Source organism: Panthera onca, chromosome D4, assembly GCF_046562875.1.
Source record: "Panthera onca isolate mPanOnc1 chromosome D4, mPanOnc1 haplotype 2, whole genome shotgun sequence".
Classification (NCBI taxonomy): Eukaryota; Metazoa; Chordata; class Mammalia; order Carnivora; family Felidae; genus Panthera; species Panthera onca.
Window position 1 is genome coordinate 27,019,739 of NC_138351.1, and position 27,746 is coordinate 27,047,484.

The 27,746-nt window shown below is 41.8% G+C and overlaps 1 long non-coding RNA gene and 1 pseudogene across 1 annotated transcript in view; one reads left to right on the top strand and one right to left on the bottom strand.

Moving 5' to 3' along the window:
* The window catches only part of LOC132663891 (uncharacterized), a 32,899-nt gene extending 18,225 nt beyond the window's left edge, over positions 1–14,674 (bottom strand). The window contains exons 1-2 of the long non-coding RNA XR_009603310.3: positions 14,430–14,674; positions 1,300–1,465 (exon numbers count right to left, since the gene is read on the bottom strand). This is a non-coding gene — a long non-coding RNA (uncharacterized LOC132663891). The remainder of the gene's footprint in view (positions 1–1,299; positions 1,466–14,429) is intronic.
* An 11,206-nt stretch (positions 14,675–25,880) lies between these two features.
* LOC132663404 (nucleophosmin pseudogene) lies at positions 25,881–26,766 on the top strand (annotated as a pseudogene).
* The last annotated feature ends 980 nt before the right edge of the window (positions 26,767–27,746 follow it).

The following is a 27,746-nucleotide window of genomic DNA, read 5'->3' on the forward strand; positions in this document are numbered from 1 at the left end:
TGTGGATCCTGGACTGCATCCCCATGACTTTGCTGCAGGTAAGTCTTAGAAACGTAAAATAGTTTCTGCAAACCAAAGTGGGATCCACCTCTTCCAAGGCTTGTAAAGTGAAGGAATTCCCTAAAACACAGGGAGGGAATTCAAATGCTGCGTCACCCCAGAAGCATGACCCCTGCCCACTGCTAGACGTTTTGTACATAGTCCAGCATAGTCCATACATGTAATGTAATTACATAGTCTGTACATGTAATGGGTGCCTCATAATTGCTCAGAGAGGAAGTCTACACTCATTCTTTCCTTTCTCTTTGACTTTGGACAGCCACACACATTCCTTTTTTTTTTTTAAGTTTATTTATTTATTTTGAGAGAGAGGGTGCAGGTGGGAGCGGGGCAGAAAGACAGAGAGGGAGATACAGGATCTGAAGCAAGCTCCAGGCTCTGAGCCGTCAGCACAGAGCCCAATGTGAGGCTCAAACCTACGAACCTCTAGATTATGACCTAAGCCGAAGTTGGATGCTCAACCGACTGAGCCACCCAGGTGCCCCACGTTCTTTTTCTCCGTGCAACTTGAGCTGCAATCATTTGTTCTTGACACAAAATCTTGATTTGTTTTCACTGTAATTTTTTTAAAATTCACAGAATGTTACAGTTGCAAGGAACTTGAGATGTTAGCAACATCTATCTTCCATTCAGCAGGATCTTCTATAGAATCCCTGATAAACAATTAAATTGTGCCGTCAGAGAAGCTAATTTGACAAAAGCTTGAATTTAACCTCTTAAAGCAACTCAATCCACCTCCTGGATATTTCTAATTGTTACTTGGTTCTTTCTTCTAGGGAGTTGAAATGTAATTTGCCATATAACTTCCACCTGTATGCTAATGATGCTCTTTAACACAGAACAAATTTACTTACTCTTTTCCAAGTGGTAAATTTCAATAGAGCCAGACAGCTTTGGCTCCCCTTCCTCTTCCCACACTTAATATCGCTCCTTCCCTCCAACCCCCTTCAAGTGACGAGATTACAAATGTCCATCTTGGCTGGTCATCTTGTGTGAAGTCCACCAGTTTACCACTACCTCATAAACTGGTATGGACATATGTTGGGGAATACGCTTAAAAGCTATTTTTAATATATTTATCACTCATTTTTATAGGATTTCAGGCCATCCAAAATACCTATGGCACTGAAAGCACTGGCTTTGTGTGTTGTCTTTAGATGAAACAAGAAACTTAACTAACATTCCTCAACATTCCTTTGCCTCTTCGGTCGCTGTTTGGTTGTTTATTTTGCGTCTTACCATATGCTCCAGGAACTGTGGCTTCTTGGGGAAATCAAATCCCATTTTTCTTTTCCTCAGGTAATCTCATAGCTTGAGAGCTAAATTAGAAGGCTCATGGGAAACATTTGTAGTGGCTGCTTGGTCAACATCTGCAATGTGCAAGGCATTTGACACACCAAGGGAACTGCAGTGAGAGGGCAAAAAATACAGAGATGTGTGAATGGAAAGCACTAAGAGAAAAGAACTTTTGTTTGTTTTTGTCTTGCGGTGGTGCTTTTTGTTGGTTTGTGTTCAGTGATTCTTGGTTTGCAAAGTTAAGCAACATTAGGGAAACACAATGAAATTAACATCTGTTAATTTCCTGAAGTGGGGGAAGAAATAGGAGTAGCAATTGAAACAGAGAAAGATAAACTTGTTAATTATAGCAGTTTTAATAACTTTATAATTAACTTTAATGAATCCACATTTAGAAAAGATTTAACTCCTCTCAAGATAAATACATCAGAAATGAACAAATCTCTTCAAGGGATCCAGAAGCGAATTGCCAACCTAATAGGACATTGATGAAATTGTATCTCCACAGCTCATTTAGCTTCCAGGTAAGGAGGCATCTGTGTTTAATTTATGATCGTTAATGTTGTTCACAAGCTTGTTTACAATGAGTCAAAGTCAGTAAATTCATAAAACTTTACTTCTGCTTCTGAAATATATAGCAAACACACAGCATTTAACATTTGCCAGCTCTTGTTCTAAAAATACATATTTATATATAAACACATTTATATATAAATATATTTCTGCATAATATATATGTACATACATCTAGAGTTTATTAATTTTTTTATTTGAGAGAGAGAAAGCGTGAGTGGGGGGAGGGGCAGAGGGAGGGAGAGAGAATCTTAAGCAGCCTCCATGCTCATCACAGAGCCCAACACAGGGCTTGATACCACAACCCTCCATCATGACCTGAGCTGAAATCAAGAGTCAGATGCTCAACTGACAGAGCCACCCAGGCGCCCCCATATATAGTTTAAATATATACAAACTCATTGAACCTGAGACACAGAGAAGTAAAGTAACTTGCCCAAAGTTGCACAGCTAGTTATTGATGGAGCTGGAATTTGAACCCGAGTTGGCTGACCCCGGAATCCGTGTTCTTAACCATGATACTGTGTTGTGTCTCAGGACAACAAATGGAAAAAATCCTAACATTTTACTCAATTATTAAGGAAAAATGGTGTACTGACCCACTTTTTCAGTCCCAGAGAAAACTGCCTTGAAATGTGCCCTTCTCAAAAAATAAAAAGAATAAATGATAAAGTGGGAATTCTTACAGTGCTTCATGAATTATGTGTGTCATTTTGCTTTGCCGCGCCAAATATTGAGGAGAGCGGAGTAAAGTTGCATCTTCTGCTGCATTAAGGCTCTCTTGGGTCTGAGAAAACATCTTTACGGTCTTCAAGATGCCAGTTAATGACGTCCAGTTTTTCAGACTTGAGACATATGTCACTCCAGAGCATGTCACTTAGCCATAAAAATTGATAGTGGTTGGTTCATGTTGTAAGTTAAATAACAATTTATCAACCCATATAACTAATTTAAGGTGTCTTTCAGAAATAGAGCCGCATGTGCATGCCCTGATTTGTCCCAACAGCCAGACCAAAAGGGCACCATATTGCCACCATAAAATAGATTTTATCTTCCTGCCTCTAGTGCAATATACATCTCAATTCCAACATGATAGCCCAGAGGGCAATATGCTCTGCTTGCCATCATAGATACCAAACAGACCTACGGAAAGAAAGAGCATAGGAGTCAAATTTGAGCAGGAAAAGAATGGATGAAAGAGTGAGGTTCTGAAGGGTTACTTACGAGCTTCTCTTTGTCCGTAAGAACTATTTTACAGTAAGACACAGGGAAAGGTTACAGCTTCAAGTTTAAACCGACAACATATCTTGCATTAGCATCTTTGTTGGAGCTCAGGGGACAGAGTGAGAGACTGATTCCCAGTGTGCACAGCAGGATTTCAGTGGGTTTCACTGGCTTGTTCATGTACTAGTGCCCAGTCAGGAAGCCACACTACACTTGTGTTCCTGGCCTCATACTTCATTATTTTACTAAGGTCACATTGCTCATCTCTGCTGTGTCCCCAATTTCCCTTTTTTTATGGTGTGAGAAACTAACAGTATCTCTTCGCATGCTTAGGATTTGGGAAGTAATGGAGTGACACTTGAACTCGACCTTGTCTTTCTCCACTGCATTTTGTGGTCGTTTATTGGCATAAACTGACTTTAAGTAATTTCGAGAGCTCTTTTCTCAAAAGCCCTGCTCCAACACCTGATGAATTGGTACATAATGATGCCATTAGGTTTTTATAAATTGCTATTTCATACTTCGGGTTGATGCTATTGACTGAACACATTTATTCTATCAATATACCTTTCAGTAAATACCAGCATAGCTGACAATCTTAAACATATTAATCTACAGTGTTTTCCCATTAAAGTGTTCGAAGTGGTTGGCATCATGTGATAATCTAACTAAAAACAAGCCATGTTCCTATAGACGTTGTAGGTAGACCTAAAAGGAAAACTGTAAGTCATTGTCTAAAATCTTCAATTAAATTTGTGGCATTAGAGGAGAAACTTAATTAACTTCTGCCTTCAAGAAGTTTAATTTTCGTCAGCCCCTGATGAGCTCAGAAGTGCTTGGGGAAAAGACTGATAGAGTATTTCCAGAATAAATAAAGGAAGAAATGTTCTTGAAAATCCTCAACAGAGTTGACTGACTAGAAAATAAGGCATGGAGATGCTTCAAGAGAGAAACGGCAGCTTGGAGGCAAAGGACCTACAAGGACTCTTACTGATTGCCTGTTAAGCAAGCTACTGTGCTAATCAATCACCTATGAATGATAAACAGAAAGAAACGAAGCTACCCTTCCTGTTGAAAGTTGGTGTGACCTCACTGAGGCCAGAAAAGGGAAAAGGGCAGAGCTCACAGGGTGCTTTCCCAGACCTTCCTCACTGCCCAGCTTGGCTTGAGGACCAGTGGTCTCATCCAGGCACCGCCACTGACCCCTGGGGAGACCACCGGGAGCTCCAAGGTGAAGTATACTCATCAGTAAGAAAAGCACAAATATTCATTGCAGGGTGGCTTTGAATATTAAATAGAGAAAATCTGTAGAGCACTTACTAGGCAGGTCTGGTTTCTGCTTCTGCATGCAAAAAGTGTGGAAGTTGCCTTGCTACCCTAACAAGTAAAAAACGAAACCAACTAAAAAATCAACAACTCTTCTTAGATCTGTGAAAGAAATGAGGTCACCGGGCCACCCGCTGTCCCCCAAAACTGGAGGCACTGACAGGTGAGAACAGAGGATCACAGCTTACTAGAGCAGAGCCTCATGGCTGAAGTCTCCAGGGGAGCCAGTGGGATCCTCTCAAAAGGGGGAGAGGATCTTCCTGACAAGGTCCGCCTTCAAGAGAAACTATTTAACCAGAGCTTCCCCTGCTGGGGTCTTGCGAGAGCCTAACTGAACTGGGGGAAGAAAAACACCCAACGCCAGCCCGCTCCATCCATCCTGTCCACCTAAAGTGTAGCAAAAACTGAGAAGCACTTGTGAGGTTCAAAGCCCAGAGGCATGAGTTCACTGAAAGACTAAGATTTAACCATAGGAGTACAAAATGCTTCCCCTCCCCCCACACCTCACCACCACATTACTAAAAGCCTGTTTATGACGGTTTCTTTGACCCAGGGAAGCATGTCTGGGTACCAAGAAAAAATGATGAGGCATATCAAAAGATAAAGGACATAATCTGAAAAAACAGAACGAGCATCAGAACCAGGCAAGGCAGGGATGTTGGAATTACCTGGCCACATCTAGAACAACGAGGATTAATATGCTAAGGACTGTAATAGAGAAAGTAGACAGCATGCAAGAATAGATGGGCTATGAAAGCAGAGAGATGGGAATCCTCAGAAAGAACCAAAAAGAAATTCTAGAGATTAAAACACTAAAACGAAAATGGAGAATTCTTTTGATGGGCTTAGTAGTGAACTGGACACAGTTAAGGAAAGAATCTCTGAGCTTTAGGATATATCAATAGAATCCTCCAAAACTGAAAAACAAAAAGAACAAAACCTGGCTGGGGGGAAGGCAGAGAAGAGAATATCCGAAAATGTGAGACAATTACAAAAGGTGCAAAATACACATAATGGAAAGGAGAAGAAAAAGACAAAGGAATAAAAGAACTACTAGAAACATTTGAAGCAGGGGGTGCCTGGGTAGCTCCGTTGGTTAAGCATCTGACTCGATCTTGGCTCAGCTCATGATCTCACGGTTCGTGGGTTCAAGCCCCACATCATCACAGCACAGAGCATGCTTGGGATTCTGTCTCTCGCTCTCTGTGCCCCTCCCCTGCTCTCTCACGCTCTCTCTCTCAAAATAAACCGGTAAACTTTAAAAAATAGAAATATTTAAAGCAATAATGACTGAGGATTTCTCCAAAATTAGTATCAGAAATAAAACCACAAATCCAGGAAGCATGATAAATGCAAAAGCCAAATCCAAACAAAACAAAAACACTATACCTAGGTACACCATATTCAAACTACAGAGAAATAAATGTAAAGAAAAAAATTCTGAAAGAAACAGAAACAAGCCAACAAAAAAATCACATTACCTCCATGGGAACAAAGGTAAGAATTGCATCTGACTTCTCCTCAGAAACGATGCAAGAAACATTGCATGCAAGAAAAATTGCATCTGACTTCTCCTCAGAAACAAGAGAGCAGAGTCTAGTATTTACCTTGAGTTCTATATTGTGCAAAATGATTCTTCAAAAGTGAAGGAGAAATAAAGACCTCAGGCAAACAAAAACTTAGGGAATTGTAGCCAGTAGACCTGCCTTGCAAGAAATGTTAAAAGAGGTTCTTTTGAGAAAAGGGAACTAATACACATCAGAACTCAAGTTTACCTAAAGAAAACGAAGAGTACTGAAGAATGAACAAGTAAAGGTAAGATAAAAACTTTTATTTTTCTTACTCTTTTTTTTTTTTTTAAAGTAGGCTCCACCCAGCGTGGAGCCCAACACAGAGCTTGAACTCACAACCCTGAGATCAACACCTGAGCTGAGATCAAGAGTCAGATGCTTAACCACTGAATCACCCAGGTGCCCCTTACTTTGTTTGCTCTTAATTGATCTAACAGATAACAGTTTGTTCAAAATAATAATAGCAACAATGTATTCAATTGCATATGCTTATATCATAACTCTAGTGGTACAGTGTTATTTGAAAGTGGGCTCAGATTAGTTGTACATGTTATGTATATCATAACAAGAGAATATATTCTTTTTTTAATTTTTTTAATATTTATGTATTTTTGAGAGACAGAGAGAGAGAGTGAGAGACAGAGCGTGAGTAGGGAAGGGGCAGAGAGAGAAGGAGACACAGAATCCAAAGCAGGCTCCAGGCTCGGAGCTGTCAGCACAGAGCCCGATGTGGGGCTCGAACTCACAAACCACGAGATCATGACCTGAGCCAAAGTCAGACGCTTAACCAACTGAGCCACCCAGGAGCCCCAACAAGAGAAGATATTCTAAAGAAACACTAAAAAGAGTTTTTTTAAAGAGTGTAACTGATATGCTAAGAAAGGAGAGAAAATTGAATCGTAAAATCCTCAGTTAAAACCACAAAAGGCGGAAGAAGTGTAGAAGACAAAAACAGGAACAAAGAACAAGGGCAAAAAATAAAAAGCAGTAACAAATATGGTAGATATTAATCTGACTATATCAATAATTACTTTGAATGTCATTGCTCTGTAGGCACCAATTAAAAGAGCTTGTCGACGTAGATCAAAAAACAAGACCCAAGTATTTGTTGTCTACAAGACATCCACTTGTATAAAGACACATACAGATTAACAGTAACGGATGGATAAAGATATACCATACTAATAATGATCCACAAAAAGGCTGAAGTAACTGCATTAATTCCAAACAGAGCAGATTTCATTGCAAGGAAAATTATCAGAGCTAAAGAGATGCATTGCATAATAAATGGACCCATTCTTCAAGAAGACATTACAATCCTTAATGAGTATGTGCCTAATAAACAGAGCATCAAACTACATGAGGCAAAAACTGATAGAACTGCAAAGAGAAATAGATGAATCCACTATTGTAGTTGGAGACTCTAACACCCCTCTCTCAGAAATGCGCAGATCTGGGGCGCCTGGGTGACTCAGTTGGCTAAGCGTCTGACTTCGGTCAGGTCATGATCTCATGGTTGGTGAGTTCTAGCCCCACGTTGGGCTCTGCACTGACAGCTCAGAGCCTGGAGTCTGCTTCGGATTCTATGTCTCCCCCTCTCTCTGCCCCTCCCATGCTCATGCTCTGTCTCTCTCTGTCTCTCAATAATGAATAAACGTTAGAAGAAGAAGAAGAAGAAGAAGAAGAAGAAGAAGAAGAAATGGGCAGATCCAAGGAGCAGAAAATCAGGAGGGACACTGTCGAACTCAACAATGCCATCAGTCACCTGGACATAATGGACATCCACTGACTACGTCATCCAGCAACAGCAGAACGCACGCATTCTTCTCAAGCTCACATGGAACATTCGCCAAGATGGACCACATTCTGGGCCATGAAAGGCTTCTCATAGTGGCTGTAGGTATGAAAGGTATGGTTATTGTTGCTATTGTCATTGTTTCTGTTTTTAATACAGAGTGTGAAAATAAAACATTTAAACCAATAATTCTGTGGAACTACATTCTAGAACATTGTAAGATGAGCAGATTCTGTACAGTCCAGAGGCAAGTACAGCTATCCTGCTACCACACATGTGACATGGAGCTCACACGTGGGTGTCAAATGAGGGAATGGTATCTGTGTAGTGAGCACATTCTGGTGGCTCATTGATGAATTTACTTAGGCAAGGGGGACCAAACAGAAGGAAGTTCCGGGGGCACCTGGGTGGCTCAGTTGGTTAAGCATTGGCTTTGGCTCAGGTCATGATGTCGCAGCCAATGACTTCAGGCCCTGCACTGAGCTCTCTCCCTGCTTGAGATCCTCTGTCTTCCTCTCTCTCTGTCTCTCCCCCTCCCCCACCTGTGCACCTGCTCTCTCTCTCTCTCTCTCTCTCTCTCTCTCTCTCTCTCTCAAAAATAAATAAACATAAAAGAAAGAACCTCCATCAGCAAGTGAAAAGTGCTAGGTTTGGCTGCCGCATAAACTGGAGCTCTTTTAGCTCAATTTTAAGAAAATTTAAAATAAGTTCCTGCTGTAAGGATTCCCCCACACCCACCACCAGCCTTTAGCTCTCTTTGCTGGTGGCAGGTACACACAGGTCTCTTTTCTATCTCCGTGCCCCCAGGCTGGCTTCTGCCCTCTATTGGTTTTGCACATTTTAGTATTTCCTAAAGCCTTCTCCAGCCACCACCACCCCCTTCTAAGTTCTCTCTCAAGGTGGCAATTCTTATGTTCATAAGGTCTGTGCTTAGGGTCTGCACGGGTTTTGAGTGGCCGACCCCTAATCTTAATTTCTTCATAAACCCGGTTATGTTTAATGCAGTTTTACAAAAAGCACTTTTCCCAGAAACGCATGCATTATTTTGTACACAGTCTATCACTAGTTTCCAGCAAAAAGATTTCCATTACATAAACAGCATCATTTACAGGAAAAGGCTGAGTATCAAACATTTATTTCTTAACAAAACAATTCTCAATAAATACTAAATACTAAATACCAGGTTTGCACTAAGATCAAAGCTCAGTGCTACTACCAGAGAGAATCAAGAAGAGCATGAGTTATCATCTCTACTCCCTAGAACCTTACAAACTGCCCGTGGAGGCTTGCAGAGTCCCCGTGCTGGGTAAGTGAGCGATACAAGCATTTTATGCTGTGACAACTGTGTGGTACACATAATTAGTGCTCTGGGTACTCAAAGGAAGAAAGAGGGTGCTCTCTGGGTTATGTGGCTGGGGACACGTCTTCAGAATAAAAAATGCACTCTACCTGGATCCCTCATTCAACCCAGCTGTTTATTGAGCACCTATTATGCATCAGGTTCTGTGCTAGGTGCCAGAAATATGGAGATGAACAAATCAGGTATTGGCTATTGCCCTCATGGAGCCAGCAAGGAAGGCAAACCTTAAAGAAGTGCAAGAAATATTTCATTGCTATTTTGGTAAGGGTTCAAAAATAAAACAAAACAAAACAACAACAACAGCAAAAACCTACCTTCAAAGTCAGAGGGAATTTAGAAGGATGAAAAGAAAGGTCATTCCCAGCTTGGGGATGGAGTTTAGCAGTTTTCCTAGTACCTCAACTGTCGTAACGACATGGGCATCAGATCCTTTCCTCCTGCCCTTTGGTTATGCAATAGCCAGGGAGCCCTTGGTCGCCTCCCAAATGGCCACCATGGCACTCCCAGCATTCTGCAGCAATTCGTCCTGGGTGCTATTTACAAACTCTCTCATGAAAAGTCCTCCTTCCAAAGAGGAGTTGAAACCAGAGTCTTCCTTCTCATTATTACATTGTACATATGAATTTTAATTGCTCTTCATCCCAAAAGGCAAAAATGCTGCCTTCCACATGGGATCTCATACTCAGACCTTGAAAAGACTGGGGAAATTTCACCTACCCAGCCAGCTTTGTGTTCCATTTAATTAGAAAAGAACCCTGGACATCTGAGCTAAAGGAACCCAAGCATTTACTGGGGGGGGGGGGGGGGGGGGGGTATGTTTTCATTCACATCCGTCTCCTGCCTCCACTTCCATGCAGGTAGCTGGGCTTTTGTGCTTCCAGAATGGAGTGAAATTTATATAGATGGGCAGGAGAAATGAAGGAAGCTTCTGGAAGACAGCTCTTTCATTCTTTTATGAAAGCCTGAGTCCTTGATGAGATTGAGGCAGGCAGTTCAGAGGGAATGGTCTCAGGCATTCCAAAGGCAACTGGAGACAAGTTTTGCTTTTGCAGGAAAAGAAAGGCAGAAAGAAGAAATGAGGTGGCCCTGAGTTGGCCAATGTGGTGGACGGCCGCTGGGTTTCCACCCACAGCTGGCTTCCTTAAGTTCATTGAGAGGCAATTGAGGGGAGGGTTCTACCTCAGAAACCCTTAGGAAAACTTTTCCTGTCCCAAGCATACCTCAGAGCTAGCAAGAAGCCTGGAAGCCAGACACATTTGCATAGGCTTAGACTCCAAGCATCAGAGAGACATTGGAGCATCAGTTTCATGTAAGACCGGCTTTTTCTCCATAAGGACATTTGCATGGTCCTGGAAAAGGTTGGGAAAAGAATAATAACCCCTGAAATTGAATTTTGTATGAGACCAGTGGAATGAGGGCTTGGAGTCAGGTGTGATATGACTTCAAATAAGTCAAGATTTATGACAGGCATTTATTTTGCACATGCCTTTGGAGCCTAAGATTCACACCCATTATACTTCATCTTTTTTTCCATTCTTTACTTTGTACAACTAAATAATTAATTGCCTTGATAGCCTATCAATATGGCTTTCTTTAATTGTTAAATGGGTGTTAATAATTCAAAAATCGACTGGTGACCTTCCAACACCCCTGGGATTTTTGTAGGCCTCAGACCTCTTTGAAGGTCTGTCATTCTGGAATCCAGAGTCAGCTAAAAGCTTTCTGGTTTTGTCCGCTCTCTAGAAGGCATCCTGCTCGCCAGTAAGGTCTTGGGGTTAAATGGAAGACAAGAGTTCAAGGATTTTGAAGCTCTGATTCAATTATAGCAAATGTGTGTGAGAGAATCAGATATGTCACTGTTGAGTGCATTCACCCAGACCTCGAGGACATCTTTCTTTTTTTTTTTTTTTTTTTTTTAAATAAGCTGGAAAACTCTCCAGTCACTGGAGAAATCTCCCTCCTGGGATTTGGGGTTTCACTAAACCCTTGTACTCAATTTAACCCCCATTTCAAGCAGAAATAGGTGAGAATGAATGAGTACTGTGGTTAAATATAGGCTTCCGGTCAGTCAGCTGGCCTTTTGCTTCGTCCAGTTTTTCCCCCATGAGATGCTCTGTTGTTGAGGCAGCACGGTAGAGTGGTAGCTGGAAGTTGAGCAGTGCCTCCTGCTGTGAATTCTTACTAGATTTTCTAACGCTCATGTGGTCTGTGTGGAACTCTAACCACTTCAGTACGGATTCTTCCGACAGAAGTCATTGTGCCCACTGGGTCTAAATTGTACAATTTTTAGGATGTCAAGTATCTTAAAACACAATAAAATAAAACCCCCCTCACAAAGAAGGAAAGGGCAAGAATCTTGTCTAAGACCAGTGAGGATGGCTAAGGAGAAAACTGGGGCAGGAACAGAGCCCCAGTCTGGTGCTCTTTCCCCATCACGGGCTCTTCGTTTGTCACGAATACCTTCTACTTCATTTCTACCCTGTTCTCTGATTCTCAGAGATCTGCTTTTTTTTTTTTTCTTGCTTGAATCTAATTTTCTCTGTGGCATTTTGGGAACCCTCCAGTAACTGCGCATCAGCAGGAAGATTATTTTAAGCTGAAAAAATCTTGCTATTCTGCAAGCTCTGAATATCATTAATTTCCATATGTTCTGAGTGGTTATTAAACGTTTTTCATGTGTTTTTATCCCTGACATCATTTCCTTCTTGCGTTCTCTGCTGACTGGGACAGTATCACCTCTCCAGGTAAAATGTTCTATCGCTTTAGTGCCCTTCTGTTCTTAAACGAGATTTGACACGTGATAGCTGGGTTCTCTGCCGCATAAATGGCTCCGACCCAGACTCAATTTGCTGCTTTCATGAAACTATTTGTCAGCCTTTGAAGTCGGGACATACAGTATTACTCATTGGTGATGTCACTGCGCCGGGCAGAATTTTAGAAATTAAATACTCTAAATATTCATGATGAAGAACATTTCTGGCCAAATACCAAAAATTGCCCAAATTAGTTGTGGCAGTGACTGCTGAAATGAAGTGATACCTAGTTCCGAGGTTCTGTCTAAAAGCTTGGCTCTCATCTCCCAAGCGAATGGAGCACCGGGCCTGTGCATCTCTCAGGTGACAGCATACAGTGCTCTTCCCAGAATGCAAAAGATGTTAAGCAGGCCTGAAGTTTTCCCGTGTAATAATCAGAGAGTTTAGGGACAGACATAACCACGAAAGGGATCACCAATTCTTATCCCAGAGACCTCCGAGGGTGAGCCAAGAGAGCCAATTTCAAGAATCTCTAGGGGCTCCTGGGTGGCTCCGTTGGTTAAGCATCTGACTTCAGCTCAGATCATGATCTCACAGTTGGTTTGTAAGTTCGAGCCCCGCGTTGGGCTCGCCTTGGCAATGCGTAGCCTGCTTAGGGTCCTCTCTCTGCCTCTTTCCCACTTGCTGTCTCTATCTCAAAATAAGTAAACCTTAAAAAGAATTTTAAGAATCCCTAATTGAAATAACTACTTCAAAGTTATATGCGCACTGCTTTGCTCATTGCAGAGTTGTTCCCAGTAGCCAAGACATAGAAACAACCTAAGTGTCCATCAACAGATGAATGGATAAAGAAAATGTGGTATACGTACCCGAAGAAATATCATTCAGCCCTAAAAAGGAAGGAACTCTTGCCAATTGCAACAACATGGATGGACTCGAGGGCAGTATGCTGGGTGAGGTAAGTCAGACAGAGAGAGAAAAATACTGTATGATCTCACTTATATGTGGAATCTAAAAATGCCAAACTCACAGAAACCGAGAGTAGAGTGGGCGGCTGCCAACGGCTGGGGAGCGAGAGAGAGGAGATGTCAGTCACAGGGTACAAACTTCCAGTTAGAAGATAAATAAGTTCAGTACACTAACTCTACTTAACAAGACTGTCTTATGTGCTTGAAAGTTGCTGAGAGAGTAGATCTTAAATAATTTCACCACCCCATCAAAAAAAAAAAAAAAAAGGTAATTACATAAGGCAATGGAGATGTTAACTAACCTTATTGTGGTAATCGTTTCACAATACTTAAGTTCATTAAATCATCACATTGTACACCCTGAATTTACACAATGTTAGCTCTATCTCTAAAAGCCGGGGGAGGGGGGGGGGGTAGAAAAAAGGGGTAAAAAAGAAAGGTAAACTTCCTTTGGGGGAAAAAAAAAAGAATTCCCAAAGAAGGACTACACCATGTCACCAACTAGGTAACGAGGGCAAGATACCCTTGCAGGGAAAGCACATGGTGAACCTTTAAGAGCCTGGGATATAAATCACCTTGGCACAAGACAAAGTGGGCCAATGGTCATGCTTCCTGCCAAAGGGCTCATGTCCAGGTTTCTGGAATGAATGAGATGCACCTCAGATGAAGGAAAACTGAAAAGCTTAAAAAGTATCCTCATTCTCCTGTATGAACAAATCACCTTTTTTCATTTTATGTGAAACAGACACATTAAGAATATTTCTACAACTTAAGGGCACCTGGGTGGCTCAGTCGGTTGAGCCCTCATCCGACTTCGGCTCAGGTCATGATCTCACGGCTCGTGAGTTTGAGCCCCATGTCAGGCTCTGTGCTGATGGCTCAGAGCCTGGAGCCTGCTTCATATTCTGCGTCTCCCTCTCTCTCTCTCTGCCCCTCTCCCACTCATGCTGTCTCTCTCTGTCTCTCAAAAATAAATAAACATTAAAAAAATTTAAAACAAATATTTCTACAACTTAAAAAGTATCACCATTACAAGTGTTCCCATATAACCCTGTATGTGAATTATACTTCAATAAAAAAGAGAGAGAGAGAGTAAAGCATTCCTCAGTCCTTGCCTGTTTGTATACCACGATCCGTGTAATAAATCTCAATTAAGAGTTAGGGCTTGAAGGAGAAAACTCACCTCCTGGTGAATTAGTATGTATCCTTTTATCATCAGATAATTAAAGTTTAGTCCTTCACTACATTTCATATTTCAACTGCCTAGGAACCCACTACTAAAATTAGTGCTATGATAATAATAGCTATTATTAGCCGACGTTTATCATTTCATATATTATATAAGTTTCCATTTTTTTTATCTGTGGTGTAAGAGCCTAATTATTTTTCTTTCTTTTATTGTAAGTCGCCTCAAAGATACTTTGGCAGTAGGTAAGGTCTAAATAATAAATACATTACAAAATAATAATGACCATCTAGGGAAATACAATGATCCCAACTTACTTCCCACCTCTGATGTCCATCCAGGCCACACATCAGCTTCTACACACCGGGGCCCATAAAGTGAATCAACCCAACAAGGGTAGCTGGGTGCTTGCTGTAGGAATCCTAACCAGCCGGCCAGGGAAGTGAATGAGAAGGAAGGGAGAGTGAGACACAGATTTCCACCCAAGCCAGCGTGGTTGTTGAAGCAGAAAGGAACAGCCAGAGTTGGACAGGAGCCGCCTCATCTACACAGAGGACTTCAGATTCACCACTTTTAGAAACATTTAAAGAGCTGAAGTTGAGGGAGTCTGGGTGTATCACACTGCCCACAATGTGGAATATGTCCAACAGAGGGATGTTCACGGATGCAATAGGAAAAGACAAGACGTTTGCCTGTACCTCAACTACATTCCTATTACAGACATGATTTCTGCTCAGAATGATCTGGAATTTTTAGAGCCCTGATTCTCCTCCCTCCCTTCCTTCCTTCCTTCCTTCTTTCCTTCCTTCCTTCCTTCCCTGTCCCTTCTCTCTCTCTCTTGCGACAGAGCCAAATATCAGTGGGAAGAAGCTGTGGGTGGTCTATATGAGAGCCTAGCAGTTCTGCAGAATTCCAGACAGGCTGGCCAGCTTAGTATTCCAGAGTCAGGCACAAAGTCTGTGCTCAGCAGGGTATGTGGAATTGAACTGAGTCTTTTCCAAATGACCATAGAGATTACTGAACAAAAATAGCAATGAAATCCACAAAACACTTGACAGTGTACCCATTCATTTGAAAACATTAACAAAACAGTGGTAGGGGTGGGGCAAGAATAAACCTTCCATATCTAGACCATTCAGATGGGAGTGCTCTATAAAGGTTCACTCATAAAGATGACCTTTGATTAGAAGGGTAAAAAAAAAAAAACAAAAAAAAAAAACAACCAAAAACCCAGCATTTAACTCAGTTAACAAAGAGGATCTCTTTTACAAGCATAGATCAAATGCATTGCCTCATGTGAATTCAGATGTGCATATATCTCAGACTGACCCGTACAAGTTAGCATAGGTAGACCCAGAGAACAATTGCGTCCCTCAGGCTCAAAGTGTGAAATGCAATGAGAGTCTTTATTAACTTGGGAAGGTGTTTATGGCCCTTGAAAGACACCCTTTGAATGGTTCCATCATCATTTAAACAAGTTATCTCTGGTCTCCCTCCAACTCCTTTGTGCTCTCTACAGTCAGTAACATAGATGCCATTACTTTTTAGGAAGAAAACTGCCTCCAATATTAGTCTCCCAAGCTACAAATGTGATTTAAAACCTCTCAACCAGCACTTTATCCATGGTAAGATGCATTGCCTATCCCCTGAGAAGTCATGAGTGCAGTCTCCCTTTAAGGGCACTTAAAGTGGACTGAAATTGAATAATCTTTGTAATTTACAATGGCTATTTCCCTCTGGTATAGAATAAAGTTGGAGACGCAGAGAGCCCAGGGAATCAGAGCAAGCCAAAGGATTTGGGGTTTGGAGAAGAGCCCACCATCGTTTCCACTCCTTATAACCACCCACCGTCAAGCCACAAATGAAAGAAAAGTATCTGTGCCCACAGATAATTTGAATGATTTCTCTGAATGTGAGTCATTTAGATGAAACATATGGAAACTCACTTTGGCAAAAATGAACGAGGGGAGGTAACGGGGAGCAGGAGGAAGAAAATCATCCATTTGACTAGATTACATCAAAAGCAAGGTTTTCTCAGGATGCCCCTTCCACATAACTCATATCCTCAATGAATTATTCCACATTTATAAAAACAGCTTATGCTCCATAGAAAGACTTTAAAAAATTGTCATGCCTCTTTTCACTTGGATTCAAAGGAGACAGAACGAAATCTCTAGGCCTTAAATGTGATTACGGTTCTATAACTTGGAGTACTGAATTTTTTCATTGGGCTGACTACTCTAATCAAAATAATAGGCATCCACCCAATCTACACTTCCTCCATTTCTTTGGTCCATCCTGTGGTGCACAAGCTGTGCTCCTTGAGGGCTTCGCCATTTGCCCGATTGTTAGACTGCAAAAAAACTGTACCAATACATATACTAGTCATGATGGTAACTACTGGCCAAAACGTTGTGGCATGGATGAAGCCATTCATATCCTCAATATGATACCATCAACATACACGTGGGAGAGTGGTTCTACATAGTACTGTGCAGGATGCTGTGTCAATAAAATCTTGTAAGTCTGCCCCACCCTGATTTTTTGAGGAGCATACAATTTCTGGTGAAGCTGATAAAGTTACAGATCTAAGAAGTATTACACCAGATATTTTGGTGCTTATCAAGGAAGTGGCTACTGAACATTTAATGTAGGATGTCTGGCAAAGGCTACCAGTGCCCCTTCCATGTCCCTTCTCTTTGTGTTTTGGATGACCCCCACCAGCAATTACCTGCCTCTCTGGACTTGAGAGTTTTCCCAGAGCCACAGAAGACCACTCAGTTCATGCGTGCAGGCCGGGGGTGCTGGGGAATTAGCACATCTCAGAAGTAGCCCTCAACCGATGACCAATGGCTGCTGGAGGGTAAATCCCTCAGCTCGTTCGTCTCTCAAGTGGGATAATTCTGAGCCTTGTGTTTTCTACTATTTCCCAGACTTTCCCTCCCAATATTATGCTCCAGTTGCTCACGTTGATGACTGGTTTACTAATTCATCCTTTATTAACTGCCTTCCCATCATCCCTGGATCAATTTCCACGTCCCTGCCAATGTTCCCAAAGAGACTCTTTTGCACTTGAATGTTTTGCCTGGGGTCAGCTTCTGAAAAGAACCCATATTAGGACAAAGTGAGTCCATCCTTTAGATGTGGTCAGGAAATGCATCAGTGAGAGCATAAAGAGAGGAAAATAGACATCTCTTCTATGATCAAACTTGAGGGGATTCATGGATACGCCTGGGGGAGAGACACTGCTGGTCACCTACTTGACAGCAACTGTTCCTCCTCCATAGTCAATAGAAACCAGTTTGGTTTGGCAGCTAAGCCACTTTCTAGGCCCCTGAGGATGAGCTGAGCTCAGTGCAGATGAAGCATGAACATCCCATTCCCATTTGCTGATAATCTTTAGGTGAGGATAGTTGACGGAGTGCCAGCTCATGAGACATGCAGGAATGTGCTGAGTTCTTTTCCTTTCTATAAACAGAGCTGGAAAAAGTAAAAGGCTCCGTCTCTCTCTCTCTCTCTCTCTCTCTTTCGTCTTCATGTTCCTTCCTGTTTGAAGCACCATTGGGTGATACTTAGAGTAATTGTAGTCATCTTATACCCATGAGAAAAATGTTCTCAAGCTGCTAAACCAACCTCAGAACCACCTATCTCCACACTTCATTTACGTAAGATAAATGCTGGTTAAGACTTCTGTTACCTATACACCCATATTGTCCTGATTGATACAGATGCAATTCTAGGAGCCAGCTTAATGAAGAGGCAAGAAGTCTCAAATGTGGCAATGGAAAGAGAAAGTCCCATATTACACTTTTCCTGTGTACCATAGTTCACTTGAAACTTTTAAAATGAAACAGTCTGATGTTAATATTCCATTTCTCTCCCAGGATACTCCCCTTTCTATGCAGGGTCAACCTACTCACCACAGCTTGGGGGCTTAGGCCTGCTTCTGCCTCTGCCTGAATTGCTGTTCCCACAGGTCCTCATGGCACCATCTCTCGTTTCCTTCAGTCTCTGCTCAGTTGTCATCCCTTCAGGACAATCCCCTATATAATGGCACTACCCTTACCCTCATCATTTCCTCTCGAGGAAAGAGTGGATGGGGAAGAATGTGATTTGCTCCGTGAAGCCAGAAGGTTATTACCATCCTTATAATTGCTGTGTTAAAATTTGTGGGGTGGTCCAGAGTGACCACATTATCAAGAGCTAATGCTATGAATTCATGCACCATCAAAGAGACTGTCTGACCAATGCAAGATCAGGAAGCCCATTCCCTGCCAATTATTTTTAAATTTTTTTTAATGTTTATTTATTTTTGAGAGAGACAGAGACAGAATGCGAGTGGGTTGGGACAGAGAGAGAGGGAGACACAGAATCTGAAACAGGCTCCAGGCTCTGAGCTGTCAGCATGGAGCCCGATGCGGGGCTCGAACTCACGAGCTGCGAGATCATGACCTGAGCTGAAATCGGACGCTCAACCGACTGAGCCACCCAGGCGCCCCTTCCCTGCCATTTTTAAGGATGTCTACACAGAATTTGGGAATCCTTATTTTAAAGGCCTTTTACTCACCCATCTATAGTAATCTTGTAGCTAATATTAAGAAATCATCTTTTTGGCTGACAAATTTCTTGTCCAGAGCTTTTCTGCTTTCCTTTTGTTTTGAGTAGATGGAAAAATTTGGGATATATGTCTTAATTGCCATATTTTAAGATTGTCACCAAATCAGCTTTTTTCCCTCAGGAGGTAAAAGAGAAGAATAGCTCTGAGCCGGTATGTCTAACCCTCTCCTTGAAATCTCTACTCGGAAGACACATCACTACCATAACTATGGTAGACATATGCTAGTCCTAAAAGCTATTCACATGGCCCCAATCCTTGGCCTTCCTCTACCTGTAAAGGCCAGAAAGCTAAAATACTGGATTTTCAAAACTCCATTTAGCTAGAAGTGGCCACAAAACTTAATTCAGGCCAATATGATGTAAGCCAAGTTCCTGGATAGAGATTTCTCCCCCAAATAAACAAGAAAAATCTTTGTTGGAATAAACCCCTTCATTTTGTAGCCCTCCATGCAACTTTCTACTTGGAATGCAGGTATGAGGGCAGGGTCACAGCAGCCATCTGGAACCCATGAAGAAATAAGCAAAAGGGTAAAGGACTACCCAACAAGGTAGGTAGACCAGAAAGCTGAAAAGAGCCTTACCATCCCTGAATTGTTGAGCTGCTTTACAAGACTTAGATTGCACAGCCTTGGGCCTCCCTGTCCTGTGACTCACACACATTCCTAGCTGTTTCCGCTATTCCAGGAGGGCTTTCTATTCTATGCAGCCGATCATTAATATAAAGACAGAGACTGACCTCATCAAACCCCCTCTCACCTGCCCCTTCTTCCAGTGTCTCTATCACAGTAAATGACACTGCCATCCTTTCGAGCCTATAGACCAAAACTCTGGGCATTATCCTTGACACTGTTCCCTCCTTCATGGCTGCATCCAATCCATCACTGTCTGAACATCCTGCTTTAAGTCACCATCTTAACTGTTAGTTCCAGATACCACTGTATCTCATCAAAACAGCCCCCTTGCTTATTTCTTTGTCCATGTGAAGGCCTCACTGTATCCAGTTTCCTTTTCAAAACACAAATCTTAATCATTCACACACAAACTCACATACACACACACTCTCTCTCTCTCTCTCTCTCTCACACACACAAACACACACACACACACACACACTCACATACACATATATGCCTGCTTAAAAGCCTTCAATGGTTCTCCATATGTCCTGTGATCACGATGTAAATATTTAACATGGCCTCAAAGGCCCTTTGGGGTTTATCCCCAGCCCATCTCTCCAGCCCCAGCTTGTGCCAGCTCTCCTCTGAGTTTCAGCTTCCTGACCTTCATTTCTAAGAAGCTTCCTATTCCCTCTCTCCAAAAGTTCTTTGCACAGACTCTTTCCTCTGGATGGAAAACTTCTTTTGCCCCTACCCTTTGCTATTTGACTTCTGGAAAGTTCTTTTTGTTCATTCAGAACACAGTCCTGGCTCTTCAACCTCAGAGAATTCTTCTCTGGCCCAGCTCAGGAGTTAACCAAAGATCCTCTGTTTAACATGGCCACAGACCATCTTCCCTTTTGCAGACTCTCCAGTTGTAATTATGCATCCTTCGTGGGATAAGTTGTTTACTTGAGAACAGGGTCTCTGTCTGATTTTCAGCTTTACCTTTGATTGCATTCTCCATGCCAAATATGATGCCTACCACATAGTAAGCACTCAATAAATACTTGTTGAACAAGGATTGAATGGAATAAAGCCATATAGCCCATTTGGTCAACCATCTCCTAAATAATTGATGAGTAACATTATATTATCTAATCAAAATGAAACTAAAAAAGATGATTGAGATAATACTGAAAAGATACAGAGCTTTACTGGGCCACAAACATTTGGCGAATTGCCAAATTTTGCCATCTCACCAATGGTATCTATGTCAGGCTCTGCATCATCTGACACATGGATGGACTAGGTTGAGCTGTGGTGTGGAGTGGGCACGTGCTCTGGACAACCGAGGCCCCACTATGATAATGGTGGCCCTAAGACCTAATCCAGATTCACAGGTTCTGTTGCAAATATGTTCTAATTGGAGAAATAAGCTGTGGGAGAGGCCTTTCTCCTTTACCCCCAAGTAACTATCCACCTGAAGATTCCTTAAACATGGGGGTGTGAGTCTCAAACCACTGACTGAAAAAGAGGCCGCATGGGAACTTGCCCTCACCGTTCAGAAACCCCCTCACCAGGCAACATTAAAAATGGTAAATGGGAAAATTGAAGACAGGGGGAAAAACTGACAGGAATGACGAGAAATTATATTGGTCTGGAGGGTCTCAGTTTTGAAAAGGTCAAGTTTTTCCTCAAGAAGGGGGTGCTCTTCCTTCCTTAATGGTTCTCCCAGTGATTGGATCACCAAGACGTGTAGATTCTCACTTCCCATCTAATTCATGTGACACAACCAAAGGAAGCACGGGGTGGGGAGACCGGTTGTGTTTTGTGGGAGAGAATAAACAGGTGCCTGGGAGGTGCCTAGAATCTAGGCAAGACCTTTATGTAGTGACCCTACCAGGGTGGTCAGAAAGGAGTGGAGAAAAACAGGATGAATGGTATGGCATGTAACATTTCCCTCCTCTTCCCCCCAGGCCCACCAAACTCCATTTTATTCTATTCCTTGTAAGAACAAAATTTTAAGGGTCGGAAGCCATGGATTTAAACTTCTAATCTGCCACAGATGACCTTTGTGATGCAGGCCGGTCATTTAATCTCTCTGATTCACATTTTTTTTCATTGGCAAATAGTAGGTGGAACCCAACTGGCAAATAAAGATGGACCCCAACACAGAATTGTCCAAGAATCAATAATATCATGTATGTGAAAGCCATGTGTACATTGCAAAGCTTATGTCTTCACTAGCAAATTTAATTGGACTTCTCATTCCAGACTGTATGTACTGTATTTATATTTTTTCAAATTAAAATTATTTTATTTGTCCGTAATTAAAATCAAGTGGATGATAAATACAATAGGGTGACTAAGAATTTTGATTTTTTAGATAAAAAATAATTGCTTATTCAGCTTATTACGATTCTCTTTAGCTCATCTCTTTACTGTATTAGGACACCATAGAAGTATGCATTTATTCACCTCCGATGAAGGAAGATGATTCTCCCAAGGGCCACACCGTAAACATTGGGCAGCTTTTCTGAAACTTGGTACCCTCTCTGTTGGCTCCCTCCCTCTTTCATACGACATTTCCTCAAATGCTTGTAGAACTTTTCTTCCCTAACCCTATTCAGTGGTACCTTGTAGAAAAAGAAGGCTTCAGACTATCTCCAGAAGTAAATTGCAGTTTCTACTCATAGGCACCAACTGTTTATGATGTGACCTCCAAGAGCTTTCATCGTGGCTGGGAGAGATGTATTAGAGGCTTTCTTTGGGCAGGGGATTGGGACATCTTATGTGCAAATCTGTATTTGAGGATCCCAATCCCAATGAAAAGTGTGACTCCTCTGGTTGTAACATTACAGCCTATGTGGACACAAACCCAATGACCCTGGAAGCAACCCCAAATCCTCACCACCACTGACTCATGGATAGCATTGAAAGTGCCCACATTTTCCCACAAGGTGATAAAAAAAAAAAACCTGTGTGGGTCCCTGACCCTACAGTGACGAGAGTGTGCATGCGTGTGTGTGTGTGTGTGTGTGTGTGTGTGATGTATTAGAATGTTTGCAGTTTGTCAAGAAATTTTATTGGCATTAGCTATCTTTTGCAAAGTGTTCAACTTCCCACTTTGGAGAAAGGACAGTACCAATGTTAATTATTGCAGAGCCCCTGTGAACAAACAAATTGTGAAGTGACAATGGAGGCACAGACAGAATTGTGTTTTGATTACCCAACTGCCACAAGTCACATATGCTGATGGCCAGAAATCTCACTATTTGATCATCTGGATTGATTGAGAAGACTCCTAGTTCAGAGGTGTGGAGGTAGGAGGATCTTTCCTGACCTTGCCATTTCCCATCCCAAAAACTAACATTGAGTTTGAGGTTGAGAGCTCAAACAGTATCTTCCTGCTGGCTAGCATGACCCTCTTGGAAAAAGATTCCAGTCTGCTCATGAGAGAACTCCAAAGCATCTGAAGTCCACTGGAACACTCCAGTAATTAAAACACAACACCACTAGTACTTTTCAAAGTGCTAGAATGGGCATAAAGAAGAACTAACCCAATCGCCTCTTTATGCAGGTGAGGAAGCTGAGCCCCTGAGCAAGGTTGGAGAGATGCAGAGAGGTAAACCCAGTCTCCCGTTTCCAGACAGGTCCTTTCTCACTGGACCGTGCTAGGTCTGCCAAGTTACAGCAGTAAAGGGTCACTTTACACGTCTCACAGAGAAGTGCTCACTGCTTTCGATCTCTAGGTTCTGTGGGTCCCTCTCGGAGCCGTATTTCATACCCCATCTCCTTTCTGTCTCAGTCAGCTTGGACGGCCATTTAAAAAAAATCATAGGCTGAGAGACTGAAACAACATAAATTTATTTTTCTACAGTTTTGGAGGCTAGAATTCCAAGACCAAGGAGTGTATATAGCGTCTACTGAGGGCTCTCTCCTTGGGTTTTCACTCAGCCACCTTCTCATATGGCTTTTTCTCTGTTGGTGCATGCAGAGACAAAGAGACCTCTTCACCCTCTTCTTATGAGGCCCCCAAACCTACAGATTAGTACCTGACCTTCAGACCCCATTGAACCTTAATTATCTCTTAAGAGCCCTGTCTCCAAATACAATGACAATGGGGGTTAGGGGCTTCATTGTATGCTTTTTGGGGGGACACAATTCAGTCCATAGGATTTTGCATCCTTCTACTCAAGAATCTAATTTTACAACGCTTGAACTTCAACTAGGCATTTGAAGAACATCAAATTGTACTAAGACTATCATTTATGGTTTCCAAATACAGCCACAGCAGGACAAATGCTACAACCCTTATCCTATAACAAGCAAGGTATTCCCTTCACGCAACACACACAATCCCGATCTACCATGTCTGAGAAACGTGAGTCCTGAGCATCTGTTTTGCATGAATAAAGGAAACAAATAATTCAGTATACCATGTCTTAACTTTAATAACGTCCAGATAGACTACAGCAAGATTGATGTACTATGAACTTGCTTTAAGTGGGACTCAACCCACATTGTTTTCACCAGTCACCAGGCAGCCAATTAAATACCAACCAGCCAGCGAGCTGTTTGCCAAAACAGAGGCCAGGCAACCTCATTACCGATAAGGTTAATTTAATCAGTTACTTTTGCTAAGTGCCTGTGAGTCACTCCCAAAATTTAAAACACAAATACAAAACATGAGTGGAAGCATTTCCTATGTGGGTATCATTCCTCATGCCTCTCTCTGCCCACCCATTTCCCCTCACCTGCCTAAACGCCCCTGTGTACTGACAACCAGCATTTTTTTTTTTAATGAGACCTAAGCTTAGGAGCCTCAAAACCAGGAACAGCAAGATGTGCCCTCTTTTGTATATTTGGAAATCTGATATAGCCGCATGCATTTGTGTGCTATAAGAAGGGTCCTCTGAGCCCACAACTGGAAGGTGTTCTCATGTTGGGAGCTCTGCAAAAGAAAGGAAAAAGAAAGAGAAAGTTTAACTCTAAAGCGGGAAACAATCTGTGCTGCGGCTGGTGGCATCCAGAGATGCCACACAGAAAAAGCACTGTGTGTACGCACAGGTGTCTGGGACTCTGCAATCTGTCCGGTTGGGCATACTGGACATGGAGGCTGAACCACTGGGTCTCCTCCTTCCTCTTCTTCATACCTCAGGGGAACTTCTCTCACAAACTACAGACTCTGGCCAATGGCTGAAATATACACGTTTTTCTCATGGGCGTCAAGGAAAGCACAATATGACCATAACGTTAAGTCTCTGAGAAGCCAAAAACAGAAATTCGAGTGGGCCGGCCAGCATTACACCGATGGCTTTCTTACTTCTTCCAGGCCAGGATGGTCAAGGCCAACCCTGACTTTTTTGCAGTTAAATGGTGATGCTTACAGTGAGGCTTAGGCCCAGGTGTGGATGTAACGGGGAGAAACTTAGCATGTCTGACTCCATATTGCTTCTATTACCCTTACTGCTGTGACTTATAGCTTAGAAACTTCTGCTTAGCCCTGCACATAGGCATGTTAATCATTGAAGGAAGTTTGGTGACAGCTAAGATTTGCAAAAACCACTCTTTGCCCAAAACCTACATCACCCGAGAAGATAAATATGTACAGAAACAATAATGTTATGTTTAAGATTTAGAGAAATGGCATGAACAGATTCCTATACTCAAAGATCAACTGACCAAGGACAGAAAAGTTCCAAAACCTGCCTTGCACCCTTGTGGGCGCCTGACTGGCTACAGAACTCAGTCACCTCTTGACCCCAGCTCCCTCCCACTCCCCCCCTTTCCTAACATCAAAGTTCATGCTGAGGAGAGATGATTCTTTACGACAACAGTCCATCATCTCAGTTTGCTGACTTTCCAAATAAAGTCACTTTCCTACCCCAGCACTTTCCTACCCCCTCAACTTATCAGCCTGTCATGCGGCAAACAGAATGAACTAGTACTCCGTTATGTGAATAAGGATATTTAGCGATAAAGACGTAATGCATGCAAATGCATTCACTATAGAAAAGTAACAGTATTGGTCAATAACCATCCTAATGGCTGCTTTACAAAGTTAAATTAGAATGGGATATTTTGAAACTGTATCTGAGATAAGACCTTTCATTGAAATAAACCACAGATTTAAAATAAAATAGATTGCAGATTTGAGATTAAGTGATTAAGGACTAGGAGAAAAGGTGGACAAATATTATATGACCTAAGGATGGGGGAGGCATCTCTAAGTATGATACCAATGGCAGAGGTCACAACAGTAACAGCTGTGACTGCCCGAAAAATAAAAGCAATCAAATGAAAGAAAAAAAAGCCCAAAAGAGTAACCCCCAAAACAGCAACAAAAGTCACTATCGTAAACAAGTAGTACATCAACAAAATTGAAAGCCAACAGCTAATGAAGAAAACATGTTGATAACAGAAAACAACCAAAGTATGCTTACGTACACAAAGTAGTTAAAATTCAGTAAGAACCCTGGTGTGATCTCATACCAATGACTGTTTTCTTGAGCAGTAGACAGCGCCCACCTCAGTGCATGCCGCCACCCCATGGCTGACTTGATGGGGCTGGACATGAACTCTTTTCTTTTGTCAACTGTGGCTGACAGTTATTTATCCACCTTCGTGGATGATGATTAAAATGAGCACCACCCATCTCTAAGAACAGTTTAAGCGCTGGTGCAAAGGCAAAGAATTAGGAGGGCAGTCCAATGAAAATAACAGCAAGTTTGAAAATGTCTGTACAAGCGATGAATTCCCTTGGCGGCTTTGAAATAACAACACCTGTGACTGGTGGTTAAAGGGTGGTTCGGGGCTCATGCATATTAATGGGCAGCACTTAGTGCTGGAGGAAGAGGCAGAGTCAGAAGACAAAGAAGAGAAGCGAAATTCCTAAATGTATCTGGAAAGCAATCAGCCCTTGGAAGTGGTGGCAAGGTTCCACACAAAAAATCAAACTTGCTATCGAAGGTGACGATGATCATGATGAAGGAGGAGGTACAGGTGGAGGAGGAGAAGGAGGGAGAGAAGAAGAAGTAGAAGGAGGAGGAGGAGGATAAGTGGAGGAGGAGGAGGAGGAGGAGGAGAAAAAGGAAGAGTGAAGAAAACACTCCAGTGAAGAAATTGATATGAGATACTCTAGCCAAAAATGTACAAAAATCAAACCAGAATGGAAAAGACTCAAAACCGTGAACATCAAGATCAAAAGGTCAAGAATTCTCAAAAAAAAAAAAAAAAGAAAAGAAAGAAAGAAACTAAGAAAAAAACTTCTAACACATCAAACAGACCTAGTTCTGTAGAAGACATTAAAGCAAAAATGCAAGCAAGTATGGAAAAAGGTGATTCTCTTTCTAAAGTGAAAGCCAAGCTCATCAATTATATGAGGAACTGCTTCTGGATGACTGATCCAGAGGCTATTTAAGATCTCTGGCAGTAGAGGACGTTTCTTTAGGAAAAAAGCTTAAACAGTTTGTTAAAATTTTCCATCTCATTTTATTTCTGTTAACACTTAATATCTGGCTGTCCTTTTTATAATGCAGAGAGAAAACTTTCCTTACTCTGTCTGATAAATGTGGTCCAGCTTGCATTGCCAATACATTGTCCAAAATGTCTGTTTAGTTTTTAAAGGCAGAACTCCACCTTTTGCTTGGTTTTAAATATGTGTGGAATGCTACAGCAGAACATAGTAGTAGGATGGTCAGACAAGTGGAGAAACAAAATCTTATGTGTGAAATAAACTCCGTTTTTTAATAGAGTTAAAAAAATCAATGAGAAAAAGATGAGCAAGCACCTCAGTGGAAAAAATAATAGTCAAAGGAGGGCGCCTGTGTGGCTCTTGTCAGTTAAGAGTCCAACTTCGGCCCAGATCACGATCTTGCAATTTGTGAGTTCAAGCCCCGCATCGGGCTGTCTGCTGTCAGCACAGAGCCTGCTTTGGATCCTGTCTCCCTCTCTTTCCGCTACTCTCTCTCTCTGTCCCTCTGTCTCTCTCTCAAAAATAAATAAACATTAAAAAAAAATAAAAACATTTCTTTAAAAAAATAAATAAAATAATAGTCAAAGGACATGAGCGGGCAATTTACAAACACAGACACCCAAATATTTTTTTAATATGTCCTTCCTAACCGGAAAAAGTGAAAAATATAAACACGCGCAATTTTTCATTGATCAAATCGGCCATTCAAAAAAAGGAAATAATGAAACCCAGTGTTTGGAAAAAATGTGGGGAACCCCATAAACCAGGTGGGAATGACAGTTGATGCAATTTTTTCCAGGTTGACAATTTGACACCAGGAATCAAATTCCTAAAATTTCCATCCCATTTGACATTGGAATTCCAAACTTAACCTAGGGAAAGCATTGTGGATAAGCACAAACTGAAGCTAAAACATCCATCAGAGAGAGAAATAATATCGG